This window comes from Musca autumnalis, unplaced genomic scaffold (genome assembly GCF_047663935.1).
Source record: "Musca autumnalis isolate F117 unplaced genomic scaffold, ASM4766393v1 scaffold_4, whole genome shotgun sequence".
NCBI classification, from domain to species: Eukaryota; Metazoa; Arthropoda; class Insecta; order Diptera; family Muscidae; genus Musca; species Musca autumnalis.
Window position 1 is genome coordinate 235,910,204 of NW_027411977.1, and position 23,954 is coordinate 235,934,157.

A 23,954-nucleotide genomic window follows, 5' to 3' on the forward strand; every position below is an offset into this window, starting at 1 on the left:
TTTCGAAAAAAATTGAAATGGGTGGAACTTGCCCCGCCTACTTTGGTTACTTTCCGATGAAAAATTTCATAATCTACTCGGTTTTTTCCATTATTTTGCAAAAAATTTAATTTTGTTGCACAGTGATATTATTTAACATTATTTTTTTTTATTTTCTATAAAAATATTTCAATTATCACCAAATTACAATCTTTCCGATTTTTCTCTTTGTAGTCCCTACGTCATCCTCCAAAAGTAGTTGGTTAAAAAAATAAATACATCCAAGTTTATGGCACCAGTTCACTCAGACTGACTTACCCAGTGCTGGTACTTCCATTTAATGACGTTTGTTTCTTAAGTCTTTTGTTTTGAAATCATTCAATTTTTCTCTACAACTAGAAAATGGCTCAATTTCCTAAGAAGTTGTCACATTTCGTAGACATAGTTATGTGAATTTCTATAACAAATAATAATATCATTGCCATATTTATGTGGTTACAAAAGTGAAATACATGTCCAATATTTTTTCTTCTTCTTCTTTTATTACTTCCCTATATGATTTCAAAAACTGACATTCTTCATATTGCCATAATAAGGATATGTTGAAAATGTTTTAATAAATACTTAACAAGAGATTGATGGCAATAAAAGGATCATAATTAATGGCAAAAATATGCAATCACACACACAAATATACACACTGTGAAACACATTACCAGCTGCCCATGCTTCTTGGACTTTTGAAAATGAGAAGAAGCAAAAAAAAAATATATCAACCATCTTCTCAATACACCAAAATATTTACTATAAAACGTGCATCGTTTATAAATGACATTTAATTAAACAAAAATCCGCGCTGTATTAAATATGACACAATGTTCTGAATTCTTTGCGAGAATATTTACGGGAGCAGGCAGGCACGTTATCATGTTATATATACGCAAACATGATCTTGGGCAAAGGATAACTTTTCATATTTGTGTTGTTTGTATTTTAAGGCATTTTCCGTGAACAAAGGCGAGGCGGAGAAGACACTTTTGCCCATGATAAATATAGAAAAGACATTAACACACTGCAACGAAAAATATCCATGCAATCGCCGACGTAACAGCGGCGGCGGCATCCACAGCCAACGCAGATACTATTGGAATTTCATTTTTTCTTGTTTATGATTGTGTGGAAATATTTGGTTTTTATGACTTCAACTCCAATTGACCATATGTGGCATTATGACTTATAAAGGCACAGGCAATTATGTATAGTTTCCTTAAGAGCTGCGAAGGCAGTTGACAACACCCCCCTATCACCACCCCGCCACACCGCTTGCACCCCTATCATTTGGAAATCATTGATTTTTCAGTTGTCTGTCATTATTTTATGAAAGCTTTGTATGCTGCAAATATATTTATGACATATAACGCGGTTTCTTTGGTTTCATTTTTATGATGTCTACAGCATCTCTCGCTCTACTAAGGCTGGCGGACGGTAGTAGGGCGGGTGTGTGTGATTTTGTGTTTAATTAACCCTTTTTAAATTGGCCATAATTATCACAAAGACATAAATGGACAGACAAACCTAAACTCTAGAGACCCCAAGACACAATGCAAACACTTTGTCATGCAGCAGCGAACGCTTGCTGCAGGAACAGGAAAAACGCTACCAAAAGATGACATGTTTTTGAATTGGAATTATGATATTTTTATAAAAATATTTTAACAAAGCTTTAATAAAACATTGCCAGCCAGGCAATGGTTTGGAAAATATTTTCATCATGTTCCGTTTTTATTGTCATCTGTGGTGGTTAAGGTTTATGTGTTTATTGCCCTGCGATCAGTGGCAATTTTAAATTGCAAAATATGATCATTGTAAATGATATTTTTAATAAGAGAGACAAATATTAACGTAATTATATCATTAAGAAATAGTTATGAAGAATTTATTAATAAATTTTGAAGAAACGCAGAAAAAGATATTATTGCAGCTAAATTTTTTCCCAAGACAAATATGAGTAGCTAATAACCACTATACGAGGTGAGTAAAGGCAGATTTGCAACCCAAAAAACATCGATTTTTAAAGTAAATTTTTTCAAACACCATAGCCACCGTGGTGCAATGGTCTGCACGCCCGCCTTGCACGCAGAACGTCGGGGGTTCGATTCCCCGGCCAGGCAACATCAAACATTTTTCAACGGTGGCAAAATACCCCTCAGTAATGTTGGCGACATTTCCTGAGTATTTCAGCCTTGACTCCGACTCGGCGATAAACAGTAGGTCCCATATCATTGAGCTAGATATGAATCGGGGTGCACTCATTGATATGAGAGAAGTCTCCCTTGTCCCGTATGGGATGTTGTGGAACAGTGTTTTTTTTAAAGCCCACAAAACATTAATCTTTAAAACAAAAATTTTCAAACACCTGCAGACCACAAAACTTGGATTTTTTAAATTAAATAAAATGTTCAAGCTCCTGTAGACCACAAAACGTATATTTTTAATAAGTTTTTTTCAAGCTCCGGGGTGACGTAGGGGATGTATGATACCAAGGAACGGTCTTGACCGGCTTTAACATGGCAAAGCCCTGGACTTATCTTGGTCCCTCATTCATCTCAAGTGGACACTGACCTCCCCGTGGTGTCACCTGGGGAGCTGCCTTTAACGCCCATTAAAGGTAGTGAGCTAACATGTGCCGCGCGATCACCCATAAGAACGATAAAAACTTGGGTTGGGCGTTGGGCTATTAACTCACCCCGTCAAAACACCGCCTACTATGAAAAAACAAAGAAAAAGAAGAAAAACAAACCCCTCTAAAGTTGACGACCCCCGCAAACGTAGTAAGGACCATGATCTGCGAATCTGCACCTGGAATGTCAGGACTCTTTACAGAGTAGGTGCAGTTTACGCATTGGCGGATGTACTTGACAAGTACAATGCTGATATTATCGTCTTACAGGAAGTGCGATTTAATCGGGCAGACGTAAAGATCACAAACGATTACGCAATGTATTATAGCTGCCATTAAAGGCTTAAAAATCTTGTATCCAGTTTTACTCCGGTTGATGTGAGAATTGCCACAATCCGTATAAAAGCAAAGTTTTTTAACATCAGTCTCATCTGCGCCCATGCTCCGACCGAAGAGAAAGACGAACAGACCAAGGAAATATTCTACGAGCGCCTAGAGAGAGTATATGACCGCTGTCCTGGCCATGACATTAAGATTGTTCTAGGAGATTTTAATGCTAAGACTGGTAGGGAAAATATATTCGGTGCCACGGTCGGCAAATTCAGTCTTCATGAGGTAACATCCAACAACGGAATGAGGCTTATTGATTTTGCAGCGGCAAAGAACATGGTAGTGAGCAGCACCAGATTCCCACACCTCGACATACACAAGACTACGTGGATATCACCGGATGGGAAAACAAAAAATCAGATTGATATGTTGTGAAAGATGGAAGACACTCGTCCAGTGTGTTAGATGTCTGATCGATTCGAGGTGCGAACATCGATTCGGACCATTTCCTTGTAGCAGCCAAGGTACGCACTCGTCTTAATGTTGCGGCAAAAGTGCGATCTAACACAGGACGGAAGCTGGATGTCGAGAAGCTGCAAACACAACAGACAGCACAAGCCTACTCTGCTCAACTGACTCGCATGCTGGAAAACAGCACTCCTTGTCCCGATAATGTAGAAGCACGTTGGCAAAGAATAGCCCACTCCCTTCAGACGGCCGCAAACACCATAGTTGGGTACCAAAAACCTCCACCTAAAAATTTATGGTACGATCAGGAGTGTCGTTAAGCTACAGAAGAAAAGAACGCGGCATATAGAACAACACTGCATTCAGTAGCAACACGAAGAACGAAAGAAACTTATCGGAGAAGAGGAGAGAGGAAAAGCGTATTTTCAGGAGAAAAAAGAAGGAGCAAGAAAAACGTAAGCGTTTGAAACTCGAGATGTTCAGGAGTCAGACTGAAGTCCGAAAATTTTACCAGAGTGTAAAACACCAGACTGAAGGATATGGTGCAGGCACATTCTCCTGCAAAGATGACCAAGGGAATCTGGTAACTGATACAGGTAGGGTACTGAGAATCTAGAAGGAGCACTTTATGAAGCTTTTGGTATCGAATATGGATGGCGATGAAGATACCCCAGAACCAATCGTAAATGACAATGTGGAATGTCTACCACCTAGCCAAAGCAAGGTTACGACAGCCATTAATCGGCTGAAAAACAATAAGGCAGCAGGAGCTGATTTACTTCCCGCCGAATTGTTCAAGACCGGTTGCGAAATGCTGGTAAGGAGTGTGCATCAGCTAATTTGCGAAATTTGGTAGGAAGAAAGCATACACAACGATTGGAACCTCAGCCTACTATGTCCCGTACATGAGAAAGGAGACAAAACGGTTTGTGCAAATTACCGAGGTATAAGTCTCCTTCCCATCGCATATAAAGTGTTGTCGAGCATACTGTGTGAACGGTTAAAACCCATGGTCAATGAAATAATCGGGTCATACCAATGCAGTTTTAGACCTGGTCGGTCGACAATTGACCAAATCTTCAGACTGCGCCAAATATTGGAGAAGATCCACGAAAGACAGATCGACACATACCACCTATTCGTCGACTATAAGGCCGCGTTCGACAGCCCAATTAGAGCAAAGGTGTTTCAAGCCATGTCTGAGTTTGGCATCCCTGCAAAACTAATTCGATTATGCAAGATGACATTGGCTGACACAAGATTAGCGGTTAAAATAGGAAAAACCTCTCCGAGCCTTTCAACACAAAACGAAGTTTCAGACAAGGTGACAGTCTATCGTGTGATCTATTTAATATCCTAGTGGGAAAGGTCATTCGAGATGCGAATATATACGGCCAGAGACGAAAACAGCACGATATACAATAAAGATGTAATGTTGCTTGCATACGCAGATGACATAGACATAATATGTAGATCAGCGCGAGCCGTAACAGCCATCTTTGCAAAAATTGAAAAAGAGTCTGCCAAAGTGGGTCTGGCAGTCAACGGCGATAAGACGAAGTTTATGCTATCAACACACAAATCGCCCAGTAGACTCGGGCCAACTGTGGATGTTGATAATTATAAATTTGAGATAGTAAATGACTTTATTTACCTCGGCACCGCCATAAATAAAACCAACAATATAAGCCTTGAAATAAGGAGAAGAATAATATTGGCCAACAGATGCTACTTTGGTCTAAATAAACAGTTTAAAAGCAAAACCACCTCTCGTCAAACAAAACTTACACTTTACCGGAGCCACTCGACGGTATACGCCCCAAGGAAAGGCCAAAACTCCGATGGAAAGACCAATTTTGAAGAAGATATCACAAAACATGGCGTCCAAAATTGGAGATGTAAGGCAAAAGATCGGTGCGTTTGGAAATCTCATCTTAGTTCGGCTTATGGAACAAGACGTTCTGTTTAGTATAAAAGCCATCTAAGTAAGTAAGTATTTTTCAAGCTCCTGTAGACCACAAAACGTGGATTCTTTAATAAATATTTTACAAGCTCCTCTAACCACAAAACGTCGATATTTTAAATAATTTTTTTCAAGATCTTGTAAACCACAAAGCGTGAATTTTTAAATGTTTTAAATATTTTCATTCAGGCCTACAAAATAGAATTATAAATTATATCAACCTCCTGTTGACCAAAGAAACTTGGATTTAAAAAAAAAATCAAGCTCATGTAGACCCGAAAACGTGTTTTTTAAATAATTTTTTCAGGCTTCAGTAGACCACAATACGTGAATTTTTAAAATAATTTTTATTCAAGCTCCTGTAGGCCACAAAACGCGGACTTATAAATAATTTTTATTCAAGCTTCTGTAGATCACGAACCGTGGAATTTTTAAATAATTTCTTTCAACCTCCTGTAGACCACAAAATGTGGATTTTTTAAATAAATTTTTTTAAGCTCCTGTAGACCACAAAATGTGGTTTTTTTCAAGCTCCTGCAGACTACAAAACGCGGATTTTTTAAATAATTTTTTAAAGCTCCTGCAGACAAGAAATCGCAGATTTTATAAATAAAATTTAAATTAATTATTTCAAGCTCCTGTGGACCAAAAAAACGTGAATTTTTAAAATAAATTTTTTCAACATCCTGTTGACCAAAAAAACTTGGATTTAAAAAAATCAAGCTCACGTAGACCCCAAAACGTGTTTTTTTTAAATATTTTTTTCAGGCTTCAGTAGACCACAATACGTGAATTTTTAAAATAATTTTTATTCAAGCTCCTGTAGACCACAAAACGCGGACTTATAAATAATTTTTTCGAGCTCCTGCAGAGCACAAAACGTGGATTTTTTCAAGCTCCTGCAGACCACAACATGTGCATTTTTTAAATAATTTCTTTCAAGCTCCTGTAGACCACAAAACATGGATTTTTTAAATAAAATTTTTCAAGCTCCTGTAGAACACAAAACGTATATTTTTTAATAAGTTTTTTTTTTCAAGCTCCTGTAGACCACAAAATGTGGATTTTTTAAATAAATTTTTTTAAGCTCCTGTAGACCACAAAATGTGGTTTTTTCAAGCTCCTGCAGACCACAAAACGTGGATTCTTTAAATAAATATTTTACAAGCTCCTCTAACCACAAAACGTCGATTTTTTAAATAAATTTTTTCAAGCTCTTGTATACTACAAATCGTGAATTTTAAAATTTTTAAAATAATTTTTTTTCAGGACTACAAAATATAATTTTAAACACATTTTTTCAAACTCCTTTAGACCACAAAACATGGAAGTTTTAAATAAATTTTTCAAGCTCTTGTAGACCACAAAACGTGAATTTTTTAAATAAATTTTATCAAATTTGTCATGCTGCTGTTGACCACAAAACGTGGATTTTTTAAATAGTTATTTTGAAGCTCCTGCAGACCACAAAACGCGGATTTGTGAAATAGTTTTTTCCAAGCTCCTATAGACCACAAAACGTGGAATTTTTAAATATTTTTCTAAGCTCCTGTAGACCACATACTGTGGATTTTTTAAATAATTTTTTTCAAGCTCCTGTAAACCACAAAACTTGGATTTTTTTAAACGTGGATTTTTTAAATTATTTTTTTCAAGCTTCTTTTGACAAAAAGAACGTGGATTTTTAAAATAAATTTTTTTCAACCTCCTGCTGACCAAAAAACTTGGATTTAAAAAAAAATTGAAGCTCATGTAGACCCCTACACGTGGTTTTTTAAAATAAGTTTTTTCAGGCTTCGGTAGACCACAATACGTGAATTTTTAAAATAATTTTTATTCAAGCTCCTGTAGACCACAAAACACGGACTTATAAATAATTTTTTTTCGAGCTCCTATAGACCACAATACGTGGATTTTTTGAGTAAATTTTTTCAAGCACCTCTACCCCACAAAACGTGGATTTTTAAAGCAATTTTTTTCAAGCACCTGTAGACCACAAAAGTTGATTTTTAAAGTAAATTTTTTGAAGCACCTCTACACTTCAAAACTTGGATTTTTTAAGTAATTTTTTTCAAGCACCTCTACACTTCAAAACTTGGATTTTTAAAGTTTTTTTTTCAAGCACCTCTACCCCACAAAACGTGGTTTTTTAAAGTAATTTTTTTCAAGCACCTCTACAATCGTGGATTTTTAAAGTAAATTTTTTCAAACATCTCTACCTCACAAAACTTGGGTTTTTAAAGTAAAATTTTCAAGCATCTCTACCTCACAAAACGTGGGTTTTTAAAGTAAATTTTTTCAAGCACCTCTACCTCACAAAACGTGGTCTTTTAAAGTAAATTTTTTCAAGCATCTCTACCCCACAAAACGTGGATTTTTAAAGTAAATTTTTTCAAGCATCTCTACCTCACAAAACGTGGATTTTTTAAGTAATTTTTTTCAAGCTTCTCTACCTCACAAAACGTGGATTTTTAAAGTAAATTTTTTCAAGCTTCTCTACCTCACAAAACGTGGATTTTTAAAGTAAATTTTTTCAAGCATCCATGGCGCAAAACTTGGATTTTAAAAGTAAATTTTTTCAAGCATCCATGGCGCAAAACTTTGATTTTAAAAGTAAATTTTTTCAAGCACCTGTAGACCACAAAACGTGGATTTTTAAAGCAAAAATTTTCAAGCCCCCGTAGGCCCCCAAAAAATTGGACTTTTCACCTTATCACACCCTCCCTCGTTGTGATATGTGATCGATCTTTTCTGGGCTGTGTTACATTATTTCACAATTATGATCGTTTAGTTCAGGTTGTTATACATTTTTTTATTATTTCGATCGATAAATATTAAGTTTTTTTGTTTCAATATTTTTTTGCGTTCTGTCTGTTGTCCTCAATTGTAGCTTTGGCAATTTTTGTTATTTCAAGTTTTGTTTTTCTTGGCTGTTGTTGTTATCGTTTATTCATCAGACAAGAACCATAAAAGGTTTACTGTCTGTCTGTCTGGTCTGTATTGAAAATGTTTATTTGTTTGATGGTTATTTGATAAGAGAATGAAAATTAAATTGCAGACCCAGGAGAGTAATATTTCTTGTACGAATGCCAGCCAGACGAGTGTTTAATGTTGGTTTACTTGTATAAAATTATGAAATAAAAAAGAATAATTTAAAAACGTAAAATGTTTTATCGAAAAATTCATAAAATATTTTTGTAACACTTTGGATGGAAGAATTTATGTTTTTTGGTGATGAGAATATTTATGGGTATTCGTTTTAGTCGCTTGGCAGAGATTAATTATTGTAATGAGAAAATTTTTAGGTTTTAGGGGGTTTTTCTTATTGGAAACAAAGTTTGTCGTCTAAGTCTTTCGTTTCAGTTTTTTAAAAATTGATTCTAAAGATTTGTTTTTTATGCTCACGTAGCTTTCTAAAAGAAAGGGTGCTTCTATAGTCCCTTTCTGAAAGAAAGGGTGCTTCTATAGTCCCTTTCTGAAAGAAAGGGTGCTTCTATAGTCCCTTTCTGAAAGAAAGGGTGTTTCTATAGTCCCTTTCTGAAAGAAAGGGTGCTTCTATAGTCCCTTTCTGAAAGAAAGGGTGCTTCTATAGTCCCTTTCTGGAAGAAAGGGTGCTTCTATAGTCCCTTTCTGAAAGAAAGGGGGTGCTTCTATAGTCCCTTTCTGAAAGAAAGGGGGTGCTTCTATAGTCCCTTTCTGAAAGAAAGGGTGCTTCTATAGTCCCTTTCTGAAAGAAAGGGTGCTTCTATAGTCCCTTTCTGAAAGAAAGGGTGCTTCTATAGTCCCTTTCTGAAAGAAAGGGTGCTTCTATAGTCCCTTTCTGAAAGAAAGGGTGCTTCTATAGTCCCTTTCTGAAAGAAAGGGTGCTTCTATAGTCCATTTCTGAAAGAAAGGGTGCTTCTATAGTCTCTTTCTGAAAGAAAGGGTGCGTCCATAGTCCCTTTCTGAAAGAAAGGGTGCTTCTACTATCCCTTTCTGAAAGAAAGGGTGCTTCTTTAGTCCCTTTTTGACAGAAAGGGTGCTTCTATAGTCCCTTTCTGAAAGAAAGGGTGCTTCTATAGTCCCTTTCTGAAAGAAAGGGTGCTTCTACTATCCCTTTCTGAAAGAAAGGGTGCTTCTTTAGTCCCTTTCTGACAGAAAGGGTGCTTCTATAGTCCCTTTCTGACAGAAAGGGTGCTTCTATAGTCCCTTTCTGAAAGAAAGGGTGCTTCTTTAGTCCCTTTCTTAAAGAAAGGGTGCTTCTATAGTCCCTTTCTGAAAGAAAGGGTGCTTCTATAGTCCCTTTCTGAAAGAAAGGGTGCTTCTATAGTTCCTTTCTGAAAGAAAGGGTGCTTCTATAGTTCCTTTCGGAAAGAAAGGGTGCTTCTATAGTCCCTTTCTGAAAGAAAGGGTGCTTCTATAGTCCCTTTCGGAAAGAAAGGGTGCTTCTATAGTCCCTTTCGGAAAGAAAGGGTGCTTCTATAGTCCCTTTCGGAAAGAAAGGGTGCTTCTATAGTCCCTTTCGGAAAGAAAGGGTGCTTCTATAGTCCCTTTCTAAAAGAAAGAGTGCTTCTATAGTCCTTTTCTAAAAGAAAGGGTGCTTCTATAGTCCCTTTCTGAAAGAAAGGGTGCTTCTATAGTCCCTTTCGGAAAGAAAGCGTGCTTCTATAGTCCCTTTCTGAAAGAAAGGGTGCTTCTATAGTCCCTTTCTAAAAGAAAGGGTGCTTCTATAGTCCCTTTCTGAAAGAAAGGGTGCTTCTATAGTTCCTTTCTGAAAGAAAGGGTGCTTCTATAGTCCCTTTCTGAAAGAAAGGGTGCTTCTATAGTCCCTTTCTGAAAGAAAGGGTGCTTCTATAGTCCCTTTCTGAAAGAAAGGGTGCTTCTATAGTCCCTTTCTGAAAGAAAGGGTGCTTCTATAGTCCCTTTCTGAAAGAAAGGGTGCTTCTATAGTCCCTTTCTGAAAGAAAGGGTGCTTCTATAGCCCCTTTCTGAAAGAAAGGGTGCTTCTATAGTCCCTTTCTGAAAGAAAGGGTGCTTCTATAGTCCCTTTCTAAAGAAAGGGTGCTTCTATAGTCCCTTTCTGAAAGAAAGGGTGCTTCTATAGTCCCTTTCTGAAAGAAAGGGTGCTTCTATAGTCCCTTTCTGAAAGAAAGGGTGCTTCTATAGTCCCTTTCTGAAAGAAAGGGTGCTTCTATAGTCCCTTTCTGAAAGAAAGGGTGCTTCTATAGTGCCTTTCTGAAAGAAAGGGTGCTTCTATAGTCCCTTTCTGAAAGAAAGGGTGCTTTTATAGTCCCTTTCTGAAAGAAAGGGTGCTTCTATAGTCCCTTTCTGAAAGAAAGGGTGCTTCTATAGTCCCTTTCTGAAAGAAAGGGTGCTTCTATAGTCCCTTTCTGAAAGAAAGGGTGCTTCTATAGTCCCTTTCTGAAAGAAAGGGTGCTTCTATAGTCCCTTTCTGAAAGAAAGGGTGCTTCTATAGTCCCTTTCTGAAAGAAAGGGTGCTTCTATAGTCCCTTTTTGAAAGAAAGGGTGCTTCTATAGTCCCTTTCTGAAAGAAAGGGTGCTTCTATAGTCCCTTTCTGAAAGAAAGGGTGCTTCTATAGTCCCTTTCTGAAAGAAAGGGTGCTTCTATAGTCCCTTTCTGAAAGAAAGGGTGCTTCTATAGTCCCTTTCTGAAAGAAAGGGTGCTTCTATAGTCCCTTTCTGAAAGAAAGGGTGCTTCTATAGTCCCTTTCTGAAAGAAAGGGTGCTTCTATAGTCCCTTTCTGAAAGAAAGGGTGTTTCTATAGTCCCTTTCTGAAAGAAAGGGTGCTTCTATAGTCCCTTTCTGAAAGAAAGGGTGCTTCTATAGTCCCTTTCTGAAAGAAAGGTGTTTCTATATCCCTTGCGGAAAGAAATGGTGCTTCTATAGTCCTTTTCTGAAAGAAATGGTGCTTCTATAGTCCTTTTCTGAAAGAAATGGTGCTTCTATAGTCCTTTTCTGAAAGAAATGGTGCTTCTATAGTCCTTTTCTGAAAGAAAGGGTGCTTCTATAGTCCCTTTCTGAAAGAAAGGGTGCTTCTATAGTCCCTTTCTGAAAGAAAGGGTGCTTCTATAGTCCCTTTCGGAAAGAAAGCGTGCTTCTATAGTCCCTTTCTGAAAGAAAGGGTGTTTCTATAGTCCCTTTCTGAAAGAAAGGGTGCTTCTATAGTCCCTTTCTGAAAGAAAGGGTGCTTCTATAGTCCCTTTTTGAAAGAAAGGGTGCTTCTATAGTCCCTTTCTGAAAGAAAGGGTGCTTCTATAGTCCCTTTCTGAAAGAAAGGGTGCTTCTATAGTCCCTTTCTGAAAGAAAGGGTGCTTCTATAGTCCCTTTCTGAAAGAAAGGGTGCTTCTATAGTCCCTTTCTGAAAGAAAGGGTGCTTCTATAGTCCCTTTCTAAAAGAAAGGTGTTTCTATATTCCCTTACGGAAAGAAATGGTGCTTCTATAGTCCTTTTCTGAAAGAAATGGTGCTTCTATAGTCCTTTTCTGAAAGAAAGGGTGCTTCTATAGTCCCTTTCTGAAAGAAAGGGTGCTTCTATAGTCCCTTTCTGAAAGAAAGGGTGCTTCTATAGTTCCTTTCGGAAAGAAAGGGTGCTTCTATAGTCCCTTTCTGAAAGAAAGGGTGCTTCTATAGTCCCTTTCGGAAAGAAAGCGTGCTTCTATAGTCCCTTTCTGAAAGAAAGGGTGCTTCTATAGTCCCTTTCTGAAAGAAAGGATGCTTCTATAGTCCCTTTCTGAAAGAAAGGGTGCTTCTATAGTCCCTTTCTAAAAGAAAGGGTGCTTCTATAGTCCCTTTCTGAAAGAAAGGGTGCTTCTATAGTCCCTTTCTGAAAGAAAGGGTGCTTCTGTAGTCCCTTTCTGAAAGAAAGGGTGCTTCTATAGTCCCTTTCTGAAAGAAAGGGTGCTTCTATAGTCCCTTTCTGAAAGAAAGGGTGCTTCTATAGTCCCTTTCTGAAAGAAAGTGTGCTTCTATAGTCCCTTTCTGAAAGAAAGGGTGCTTCTATAGTCCCTTTCTGAAAGAAAGTGTGCTTCTATAGTCCCTTTCTGAAAGAAAGGGTGCTTCTATAGTCCCTTTCTGAAAGAAAGGGTGCTTCTATAGTCCCTTTCTGAAAGAAAGGGTGCTTCTATAGTCCCTTTCTGAAAGAAAGGGTGCTTCTATAGTCCCTTTCTGAAAGAAAGGGTGCTTCTATAGTCCCTTTCTGAAAGAAAGGGTGCTTCTATAGTCCCTTTCTGAAAGAAAGGGTGCTTCTATAGTCCCTTTCTGAAAGAAAGGGTGCTTCTATAGTCCCTTTCTGAAAGAAAGGGTGCTTCTATAGTCCCTTTCTGAAAGAAAGGGTGCTTCTATAGTCCCTTTCTGAAAGAAAGGGTGCTTCTATAGTCCCTTTCTGAAAGAAAGGGTGCTTCTATAGTCCCTTTCTGAAAGAAAGGGTGCTTCTAAAGTCCCTTTCTGAAAGAAAGGGTGCTTCTATAGTCCCTTTCTGAAAGAAAGGGTGCTTCTATAGTCCCTTTCTGAAAGAAAGGGTGCTTCTATAGTCCCTTTCTGAAAGAAAGGGTGCTTCTATAGTCCCTTTCTGAAAGAAAGGGTGCTTCTATAGTCCCTTTCTGAAAGAAAGGGTGATTCTATAGTCCCTTTCTGAAAGAAAGGGTGCTTCTATAGTCCCTTTCTGAAAGAAAGGGTGCTTCTATAGTCCCTTTCTGAAAGAAAGGGTGCTTCTATAGTCCCTTTCTGAAAGAAAGGGTGCTTCTATAGTCCCTTTCTGAAAGAAAGGGTGCTTCTATAGTCCCTTTCTGAAAGAAAGGGTGCTTCTATAGTCCCTTTCTGAAAGAAAGGGTGCTTCTATAGTCCCTTTCTGAAAGAAAGGGTGCTTCTATAGTCCCTTTCTGAAAAAAAGGGTGCTTCTATAGTCCCCTTTCTGAAAGAAAGGGTGCTTCTATAGTCCCTTTCTGAAAGAAAGGGTGCTTCTATAGTCCCTTTCTGAAAGAAAGGGTGCTTCTATAGTCCCTTTCTGAAAGAAAGGGTGCTTCTATAGTCCCTTTCTGAAAGAAAGGGTGCTTCTATAGTCCCTTTCTGAAAGAAAGGGTGCTTCTATAGTCCCTTTCTGAAAGAAAGGGTGCTTCTATAGTCCCTTTCTGAAAGAAAGGGTGCTTCTATAGTCCCTTTCTGAAAGAAAGGGTGCTTCTATAGTCCCTTTCTGAAAGAAAGGGTGCTTCTATAGTCCCTTTCTGAAAGAAAGGGTGCTTCTATAGTCCCTTTCTGAAAGAAAGGGTGCTTCTATAGTCCCTTTCTGAAAGAAAGGGTGCTTCTATAGTCCCTTTCTGAAAGAAAGGGTGCTTCTATAGTCCCTTTCTGAAAGAAAGGGTGCTTCTATAGTCCCTTTCTGAAAGAAAGGGTGCTTCTATAGTCCCTTTCTGAAAGAAAGGGTGCTTCTATAGTCCCTTTCTGAAAGAAAGGGTGCTTCTATAGTCCCTTTCTGAAAGAAAGGGTGCTTCTATAGTCCCTTTCTGAAAGAAAGGGTGCTTCTATAGTCCCTTTCTGAAAGAAAGGGTGCTTCTATAGTCCCTTTCTGAAAGAAAGGGTGCTTCTATAGTCCCTTTCTGAAAGAAAGGGTGCTTCTATAGTCCCTTTCTGAAAGAAAGGGTGCTTCTATAGTCCCTTTCTGAAAGAAAGGGTGCTTCTATAGTCCCTTTCTGAAAGAAAGGGTGCTTCTATAGTCCCTTTCTGAAAGAAAGGGTGCTTCTATAGTCCCTTTCTGAAAGAAAGGTGCTTCTATAGTCCCTTTCTGAAAGAAAGGGTGCTTCTATAGTCCCTTTCTGAAAGAAAGGGTGCTTCTATAGTCCCTTTCTGAAAGAAAGGGTGCTTCTATAGTCCCTTTCTGAAAGAAAGGGTGCTTCTATAGTCCCTTTCTGAAAAAAAGGGTGCTTCTATAGTCCCTTTCTGAAAGAAATGGTGCTTCTATAGTCCCTTTCTGAAAGAAAGGGTGCTTCTATAGTCCCTTTCTGAAAGAAAGGGTGCTTCTATAGTCCCTTTCTGAAAGAAAGGGTGCTTCTATAGTCCCTTTCTGAAAGAAAGGGTGCTTCTATAGTCCCTTTCTGAAAGAAAGGGAGCTTCTATAGTCCCTTTCTGAAAGAAAGGGTGCTTCTATAGTCCCTTTCTGAAAGAAAGGGTGCTTCTATAGTCCCTTTCTGAAAGAAAGGGTGCTTCTATAGTCCCTTTCTGAAAGAAAGGGTGCTTCTATAGTCCCCTTTCTGAAAGAAAGGGTGCTTCTATAGTCCCTTTCTGAAAGAAAGGGTGCTTCTATAGTCCTTTCTGAAAGAAAGGGTGCTTCTATAGTCCCTTTCTGAAAGAAAGGGTGCTTCTATAGTCCCTTTCTGAAAGAAAGGGTGCTTCTATAGTCCCTTTCTGAAAGAAAGGGTGCTTCTATAGTCCCTTTCTGAAAGAAAGGGTGCTTCTATAGTCCCTTTCTGAAAGAAAGGGTGCTTCTATAGTCCCTTTCTGAAAGAAAGGGTGCTTCTATAGTCCCTTTCTGAAAGAAAGGGTGCTTCTATAGTCCCTTTCTGAAAGAAAGGGTGCTTCTATAGTCCCTTTCTGAAAGAAAGGGTGCTTCTATAGTCCCTTTCTGAAAGAAAGGGTGCTTCTATAGTCCTTTCTGAAAGAAAGGGTGCTTCTATAGTCCCTTTCTGAAAGAAAGGGTGCTTCTATAGTCCCTTTCTGAAAGAAAGGGTGCTTCTATAGTCCCCTTTCTGAAAGAAAGGTGCTTCTATAGTCCCTTTCTGAAAGAAAGGGTGCTTCTATAGTCCCTTTCTGAAAGAAAGGGTGCTTCTATAGTCCCTTTCTGAAAGAAAGGGTGCTTCTATAGTCCCTTTCTGAAAGAAAGGGTGCTTCTATAGTCCCTTTCTGAAAGAAAGGGTGCTTCTATAGTCCCTTTCTGAAAGAAAGGGTGCTTCTATAGTCCCTTTCTGAAAGAAAGGGTGCTTCTATAGTCCCTTTCTGAAAGAAAGGGTGCTTCTATAGTCCCTTTCTGAAAGAAAGGGTGCTTCTATAGTCCCTTTCTGAAAGAAAGGGTGCTTCTATAGTCCCTTTCTGAAAGAAAGGGTGCTTCTATAGTCCCTTTCTGAAAGAAAGGGTGCTTCTATAGTCCCTTTCTGAAAGAAAGGGTGCTTCTATAGTCCCTTGTTGTTTGTCACTCCATGTATTCTGTAGCTCTTTTGCCCGAAAAAAAAAAGAAATAAAATCACGCACGATTATCATTTGAAAACAATCGATTTGTGTTCATGTTTTCCAAGTGTAAATTGATATCATGCAGACTTTTCGGGACCATTATTTATTGTGTTTGTTTTTATTTTAAATACAGCACCACGACACAACGGACAATAAGTCAGTGTGGCGATATAAGCTTTACTGATATAAAATTAAGCAACAAAACTACGGTCACAGTTTTGTTAATATTGTCATCCTTACAGAAAAATTGTTCTTCAACAAAAAAGCAAAATAACAGAAAACGAAACATGCTTTAGTTCAACATTTCGATTTAACGCTACAGATCAGGATGCCACCACCATCATCGTCAACATCAGACAATGTGTGCTCGAATTTCTTGTACATGATCTTTAAGGTCGTGCGTGAAGTAGAACACAATTTGGCAACTGGAGGACAGATAAAAATACAATACGAACTTCCAACAAGACCAACCTTTAACCAAAGTGTGACTCAAGGTTTGTGGAATTTTGTTGGTCCTCTTATTGGTTTTTGTTGTTATTTTAGTTTGTCTGCTTCCTTGCTTTTCTCTGCATGGAACATCCAATTGTAAAGGAATCATATCATCCGGTAGTTGTGTATCGTGTAATTGTGATACATATTTGTTGTTAATAGCTACTGAAAAACATTTCTTTCAAATGTGATTTCGCATTACAGACTACCTCGTTATATGGACAACATACGAATGTTACCTATTTTTGGGATTAATAAGAGAATAACTTTAATATTGAACTCGCTAATAAATATCATGACTCTTCATTGAAGAAAAAATAATGTTAAATGCCTATCAGAAACTTGTATTTAAACTCGATGAATTGAATAGTATTTTCTATAGGCAAACTGCTATTTAGCAGGGCTGAATTGTATTCTTCTATTCTATTCTTCTATTCAACTTAAAAGTCCCCCAAAAATAGTAATATTCTTGCTTAAATATTTTCATACAATACCACGAAATCTATAATATTAACACAGAACAACAGCAACAGTTTTCATAAAAAAATTAAAGCAATAATAACAAGACAAAAATAATTATTATTGGCAAACCATAAATGTCTGACAATAGTCGAGAATGTCATTTATCATTTTACTATCATGATCGTTGTCAACATCAACTATCAGAAGAATGAAAGAAATAAAAAGAAAGCATATCGAAGGTCTCCTGTTAAAAACAAATGGAAGTCATCAGGCAACTTTAAAAGTGGAGCCTTCCCGCAACCCCAAAATACCTACATTGATCAAGTTAAAAATTGGCAAGTAAAGACCCGACATTTTATTGTACCTGTCAAAGAAACAAACGACAGCCGTAACACAAAACGGTTAAAACAGAATCAAATGAATGTGATCTAAAAAAACTTGACAAAGAATCTTTGGGATTTATTAAATAAATATATATTTGAGGGAAGGAAAAACGTAAGCAAGGCATTTGATGGCGGAGTTGGGGATCCATCAAACCAGTTGGAGAAGGCCGTAGGTCTCGCGGGCCATCTTTTCAGAGAATGTCCTCCATAGTCAATATCTTTAGAATTTATTTTGTCTACAAAAGTCATCCCATACGCTTTGCTATATAAGAGATTTATAAAATACTAGCCGAACCCGTGCGCTTCGCAAGCGCCAAATATACATTAATTTACAGGTTTTATTTATCAAGAATCTAAGACTTGCAGGCTATTACGTCGGATTAGAGGTAAATCTCCCCGTTTTTCCTCTTTAATAATGAAACATACATGTAACGCTTAATAATGGTGTCATAAAGGGGACACCATTATCGCGTGGTACAAGTTTGTTACTAACAACTGTCAAAAGGATAACATCTAGCACCATTAAATAATTAAAAAATATGATATTAAATATTTTATTATTGATATTTCTCACACGTATAGTGAGTCTGACTTGATCACCAGCTTACCCTGCCCTTATAGGCTATCCCTATAGACCAAGTTTTGTTTCGAATCGTCTTTTAAGTTTTAGTCAGTTGGATGATATTGGAGTTACTTGTCTCCTTTGACTAACCGCCGTTTTTATTTGTGACGCATTAGATTGCTTTTTTAACGACTTCTAATAAGTTTAAACACTCTAAATCTAATAATGATTCAAATATATACTCCATATCCATTTGGAATATTTCTCCCTTATTATATTTTCCTAAAACTGTAATTGGTGAAGGGACAACCTCTTACAACTTTGAATGATTAATTTGATATTTGGGTTCTTTGTTACTTCCGCTGAGACTACCCGTCTTATTTTCGCGGCTTCATATATTGCTATAATATTGATCCTTACTAAGGTTGATCTTTCTCAAATATAAAGTGAGTCTTATATATTACATTTATTATTTTAACGCATTATGGGATACCTTCCCCATACCACTACTCTCTTACCTTTATCATTGGTGACATTATAAACTATAACATGGTGATGTCTGTTGATATTTTTAACAAAGCAGAAACATTAATTTTTATAATTTGGTCCTATGAGGTTACTTCTCCGCCAATTCCTAACATGATTTTTTGCTCGTGACACATTAGATTGGTTTGACCATAACTTATTATGAGTTTAAAGTATTTCAAGATTATAGTAATTCAAAGTGATGATATTTGATAGAATTGGGCAATCTCCTTCAATTGAACGATCCGGATCACTGTCCTCGTTCAAAGACGAATGAGTAACATCATAAAAACCAACGTGTGAAATTAAGTACACGCAGTTTCTTCAAAGAAATTACCGGTGTCCATTGAACGATATAGTGATCCGGATCGTTCAATTGAACGAGATTGCCCAACTCTAATATTTCATAATAGCAGCACAAAGGAGAGGGCTGCAACCTTTGACCCCACCCCCGCTTATTTCGTAAAAGATGACCTGCACTTACAAGCTTATGTTGGACAAACTCACCCTCTACAGAACGTTTGTCAAATGTTTGTCATGTTTTTGACAAACGGGGACCTTGGCATACACGTTCTGTTTCTACCTCGTGAGGTCGCCTATATACCTCTTGATGTCCTCTATGGCAACAGAAGACCTCGTAAGGGTTTCCAAAGAAGATATTTTGAGGTCTTCTACAGGAAATCGAAGATCTCTTGTGGTCTTCTACAGGCAAAAGAAGGACTCCGGAGGTCTTCTTTAGTCAAAAGAAGACCTTGTTTGCCTTCTATAGGAAAACCAAGGCAGCCTTAGGCTTTCTATAGGCAACAGAAGGCCCACGGAGGCAGTCTTGAGATCTTCAATAGACAACAAAAGTCTTTTTTGGGGTCTTCCATAGGCAACAGAAGTTCTCTTGAAGTCTTCAGTAGACAATAAAAGACCTCTTGAGGTCTTCCATAGGCAACAGAGGACATCCTTAGGCAACAGAATAACTTTTGAGGTCTTCTGTGGACAGCAGAGTCCCTCTCGGATCTATTATAGGCAACCGAATACAGAAAGAATATAGATAGTCATATAGAAAGCAGAAGACCTCCTGTGGTCTGTAATAGGCGACAAAAGACCTTTTGAGGTCATCCATAGGAAACAAAATACAGCCTTAGGCTTTCTATAGGCAACAGAAGGCCTACGGAGGTCTTCTATAGGTTACAAAAGCACTCTTGAAGTCTTCAATAGGCAACAGAAGACCTCTTGAAGTCTTCAATAGACAACAAAAAACCTCTTGAGGTTTTCCATAGACAATAGAAGACCTCCTTAGATCCTCCATAGGCTACAGAAGAACTTTTGAGGTCTTCTATGGACAACAGAATCCCTCTTAGATCTATTGTAGGCAACCGATTACCTCTTGAGGTGTCATATAGAAAGCAGAAGACCTCCTATGATCTTTAATAGGCGAAAAAATACCTTTTGTGGAAAGAACTTCTGAGGTTTCTAAAGGCAGCAGAAGAGCTCTTGGGGTCTCCTATAGGCCAAAGATTACCTCTGAAGGTCTTATGTAGGCAACAGAAGACATACTAAGTTCTGCTATAGGAAACCGAAGACACTTAAGGTCTTATATAGGCAACAGCAGACGTCTCGAAGTCTTCTGTAGGTAACAGAAGACCCCTTGAAGTCTTCCATAGGCAATGGAAGACCTCCTGAGGTATTTTATAGGCAACATACGATTTCTTGAGGTCTTTTTTAGGAAAAATAGGCCTCTAGGGGTCTTCTATTAGCAACGAAGCCCTCTTGCGGTTTTCTATAGGCAAGAGAAGACCTTTTGAAGTTTTCTTTAGGCAACAGAAAAGCACTTGAGGTCTTCTATAGGCCGCAGAAGACCTCCTGAGGACGCCGTTAGGAAACTGGAGACCTTATGGAGTCCTCTATAGGCAACAGAAGACCTCTTGAGGTCTTCTACAAGCAACAGAAGACCTCTTGAGGTTTTCTATTAGGAAACCGAAGACCTCATAAGTTATTCTATAGGAAGACCTCCTGAAATATTCTATAGACAAAAGATCTGAGATCTTCTAAAGCCAACAGAAAACCTCTTGACGTCGTCTATAGACAGCAGAAGACATCTTGACGTCGTCTATAGACAACAGAAGACATCTTGAGGTCGTCTATAGATAACAGAAGACCTATTATGGTCTTCCATGGGCAACATAAGACCTCTTGAGGTCTTCTACAGGCAATATCAATTCTACTGAGATGACCTATAGGCAGAAGAATACTTCCTGAGTTCTTCCATAGTTGTCAAGAGGTCTTCTGTTGCCCACAGAGGAATTCAATAAGTCTTCAACTTTTCTAAAGGACACCTCATGAGTTCTGCATATGCCTACAGAGGAGTCAAAAGAGATCTGCTGTTGCCTTTAAAAGACCTCAGGGGATTTTCTGTTGAGGAGACCTCTTAAGATATTTTTGAGCCACAGGAACCTATTGACGTCTTTTAAAGTCAGAAGACTTTTTTAAGGTCTTCTAAAGTCAGAAGACTTTTTTAAGGTCTTCTAAAGTCAGAAGACCTTTTTTAGGTATTCTAAAACCAGAAGACCTTTTGAGGTCTTCTAAATGCAGGAGACCGCTTGATGTCTTCTATACGCAAGGTACATTACAGGCAACAGAAGACCTCATGAAATCTTCCAAACACCAAATAAGGCCACCTATGGTCTACTATATCCAACAGAGAAACTCTTGGGGTATTTTATAGGCAACAGAAGACCTCTTGACGTCCTCTTTAGGCAACAGTAGACCTCTTGGATCTTCTATAGGCAACGGATTCCATTTTAGGTCTTCTATAGACAACAGACGGCCCTTTGAAGTTTTCGTTAGGCAACAGAAAACCCCTTGAGATCTTCTATATGCAACATAAGACCTGTTGAGGCTTTCTATAGGCAACAGAAGACCTCTTGTGGTCTTCCATAGGCAACAGAAGTCCGCTTGAGGTTTCTATAGGCAAGAGAAGACCAATTGAGGTCTTCTGTAGGCAAGAGAAGGCTTCTTGAAGTTTTCTCTAGGCAAGGGAAGACCTCTAGGTGTCCTTTATACGCAACGGAGGGCCTCTTGAAGTCTTCTTATAGGCAAAAGAAGAACTCTTGAGAACTTCTATGGACAACAGAAGACCCTTTGAGGTCTTCTATAGGCAACAGAAGACCTCTTGAAGTCTTCTTCAGGCAACGGAAGACATCTTGAAGTCTTCCATAGGCAACAGAAGACATGTTCAGGTCTTCTTTATGCAACAGAAGACCACGAGGGGTCTTCTAGTCTTCTATAACCAACAGAAGGCCTCGAGAGGTCGTATCTAAGCTTTAGAAGACCGCTTTAATTTTTCTACAGGAAACAGAAGACCGGTTGAAATCTTCTATAGACAACATAAGACCTCTTGAGATCTTCTATAGGCAACAGAAGTCTTCCCGAGATCTTCTACAGTAGAAGACCTCTTTTTATTTTTCTATATACCAAAACAAGTGAGCAAAGGCTATAGTCGGGACGGGGCCGACCATGTGATACCCTACACCACTACCCCTGTGCATAAGCTCTTCACTGGTAAACATTTCTTTTAGGGAATATAAACCGACTACCACCAAAAATAATATGCCTCTTTGTCTCTGGGACCCCCATAAGCAACCAAAATTTCGTGACCATCCGAAGAATTGGATGCATTACCGACTATTGTGGTATCTTCCTTGTTTGACCACTTTCGCCAACCTGCTTTACACCAATGTAAAGGTAATATTTTCTTCTTCCATTGACAGGCTTTGTCGTTGGAATACCCCTACTAGAAGCCAATATATTCACAAAGAATAAAACTATGAATTTGTCTCCAAATGAGTTTTTCCCCATTCCGACCCCTAAATATTATCCGGCTATCAACAAAATCAATAGGCTTCTTCCTATGTGGGACCCGCATCAACTCCCAAACGTGACGATCCCGATTAAAATTGCGACCTGTAGCGTGATTACAAACAAATCGGAAAATTGGATGCATTACCGACTATTGCGATATCTCTGTCGTTGTAAAGGTGATATTTTCTACTTTCCTCGCCAGGTTTTGCTTTTGATATACCTCTTAAAGAAACAGAGATATTGGCTTTGAAATAAAACGTAGACCTTTTCTCCAAATAAGTTTTTGCCCATTTCGACCCCTGAATATTATCCGACCATCAAATCAATAGGCTTCTTTCTCTTTGGGACCCCCATTAACCCCCAAAATTTCGTGACCATCCGATCAAAATTGCGACCTGTAGCATGATTTCCATGAATGAATTTGTCTCCAAATGAGTTTTCCCCATTCCGACCCCTAAATATTATCCGCTTATCAACAAAATCAATAGGCTTCTTCCTAGGTGGGACCCGCAACAACTCCCAAAAAATTCGTGACGATCCGATTAAAATTGCGACCTGTAGCGTGATTACAAACAAATCGGAAAATGGGATGCATTATCGGCTATTGCCATATCTTTGCTATTTGACCACCTACGACAACCTGCTTTACACCGTTGTAAAGGTGATATTTTCTACTTTCCTTTCCAGGTTTTGCTTTTGATATACCTCTTAAAGAAACAGAGGTATTGGCTTTGAAATAAAATGTTGACTTTTCTCCAAATAAGTGTTTGCCCATTCCGACCCCTAAATATTATCCGACCATCGCCAAAATCAAAATGATTCTTCATCTGTGAGACCCCCATTAACCCTGAAATTTTCGTGACGATCCGATCAATATTGCGACCTGTAGCATGATTTCCAAAAAAATAGAAAAATGGGATGTATTACCGACTATTGCGATATCTCCGTTTGTTGGTCACCTACTCCGACCTAGTTTACATCATTGTAAAGACGGGATCTTCTACTTTCATCGTCAGGCTTTGCTTTTGGAAAACTTTCAACCAAAGCTGTGATATTTGTCAATATAATTAAAATCGCAAAAATGAAAATTGGGGTTTTATTTGCTACTATTGCGATATCTTCGTTGTTTGATCACCTACGAGCACCTACTTTACATCATTAGAAAGTTATATTTTCTGCTTTCATTGTCAGGTTTTGCTTTTGGTATACCCCATATAGAAGCTGAGATATTCGCGTTGGAAAAAAACGTTGTCTTTTTATCCACCTAAGTTTTTTGCCCTTTCCGACCCCTAATTATTATCCGACCATCACCAAAATCAATAGGCTTCTTCCCCTCAGGGACCCCCATCAACATCCAAAATTTCGTGACGATCCGATCAAAATTGCGGCGTGTAGCGTGATTACAAGGTTTAGATGGACAGACGGACAGACGGACAGACGGACGGACGGACGGACAGACGGACGGACACACATAGCCAGATCGACTCAGCTCGTCGAGACATTCATTTTGATATATATAAGTATGGGTCTACGACCATTATTTCGATGCGTTACAAACTTTTTGGCCAAAACCAACTTATAATACCCTCCCCACATAGTGGTGTAGGGTATAAAAATTTCCTAAAGTTACCTACGGAAGGCCACAGAAGGTCTTATGTTGCCGAGAGAGGACCGCGTGAAGTCTATCTGTGGGATACGACGACCTCTTGAGGCCTTCTATAGGCAGCAGACTTATTGAGGCCTTGTATAGACAGAAGACCTCTTGAAGCTTCGTTTAAACCCCTCCATGAAATTCTCCACAAGTACGAGACGCAGTTCGAACTCCGAAGTAAAAAGTAGGTACCACATTATTGAATCAATATGAATCGGCGTGTGCTTATTGATGTGAAAGAAGTCTTCCTTGTCTCTTCGGGGATGTTGTGGAACATATGTATGTAAAGGCAAGAAAACAATTCTCAAAGTCTTCTATAGGCAACAGAGGACAGAGAGGACCTCTTGAGATATTCTTAGGTCAGAGGGCCTCTTGAAAATACCTTCTGAGGTCTT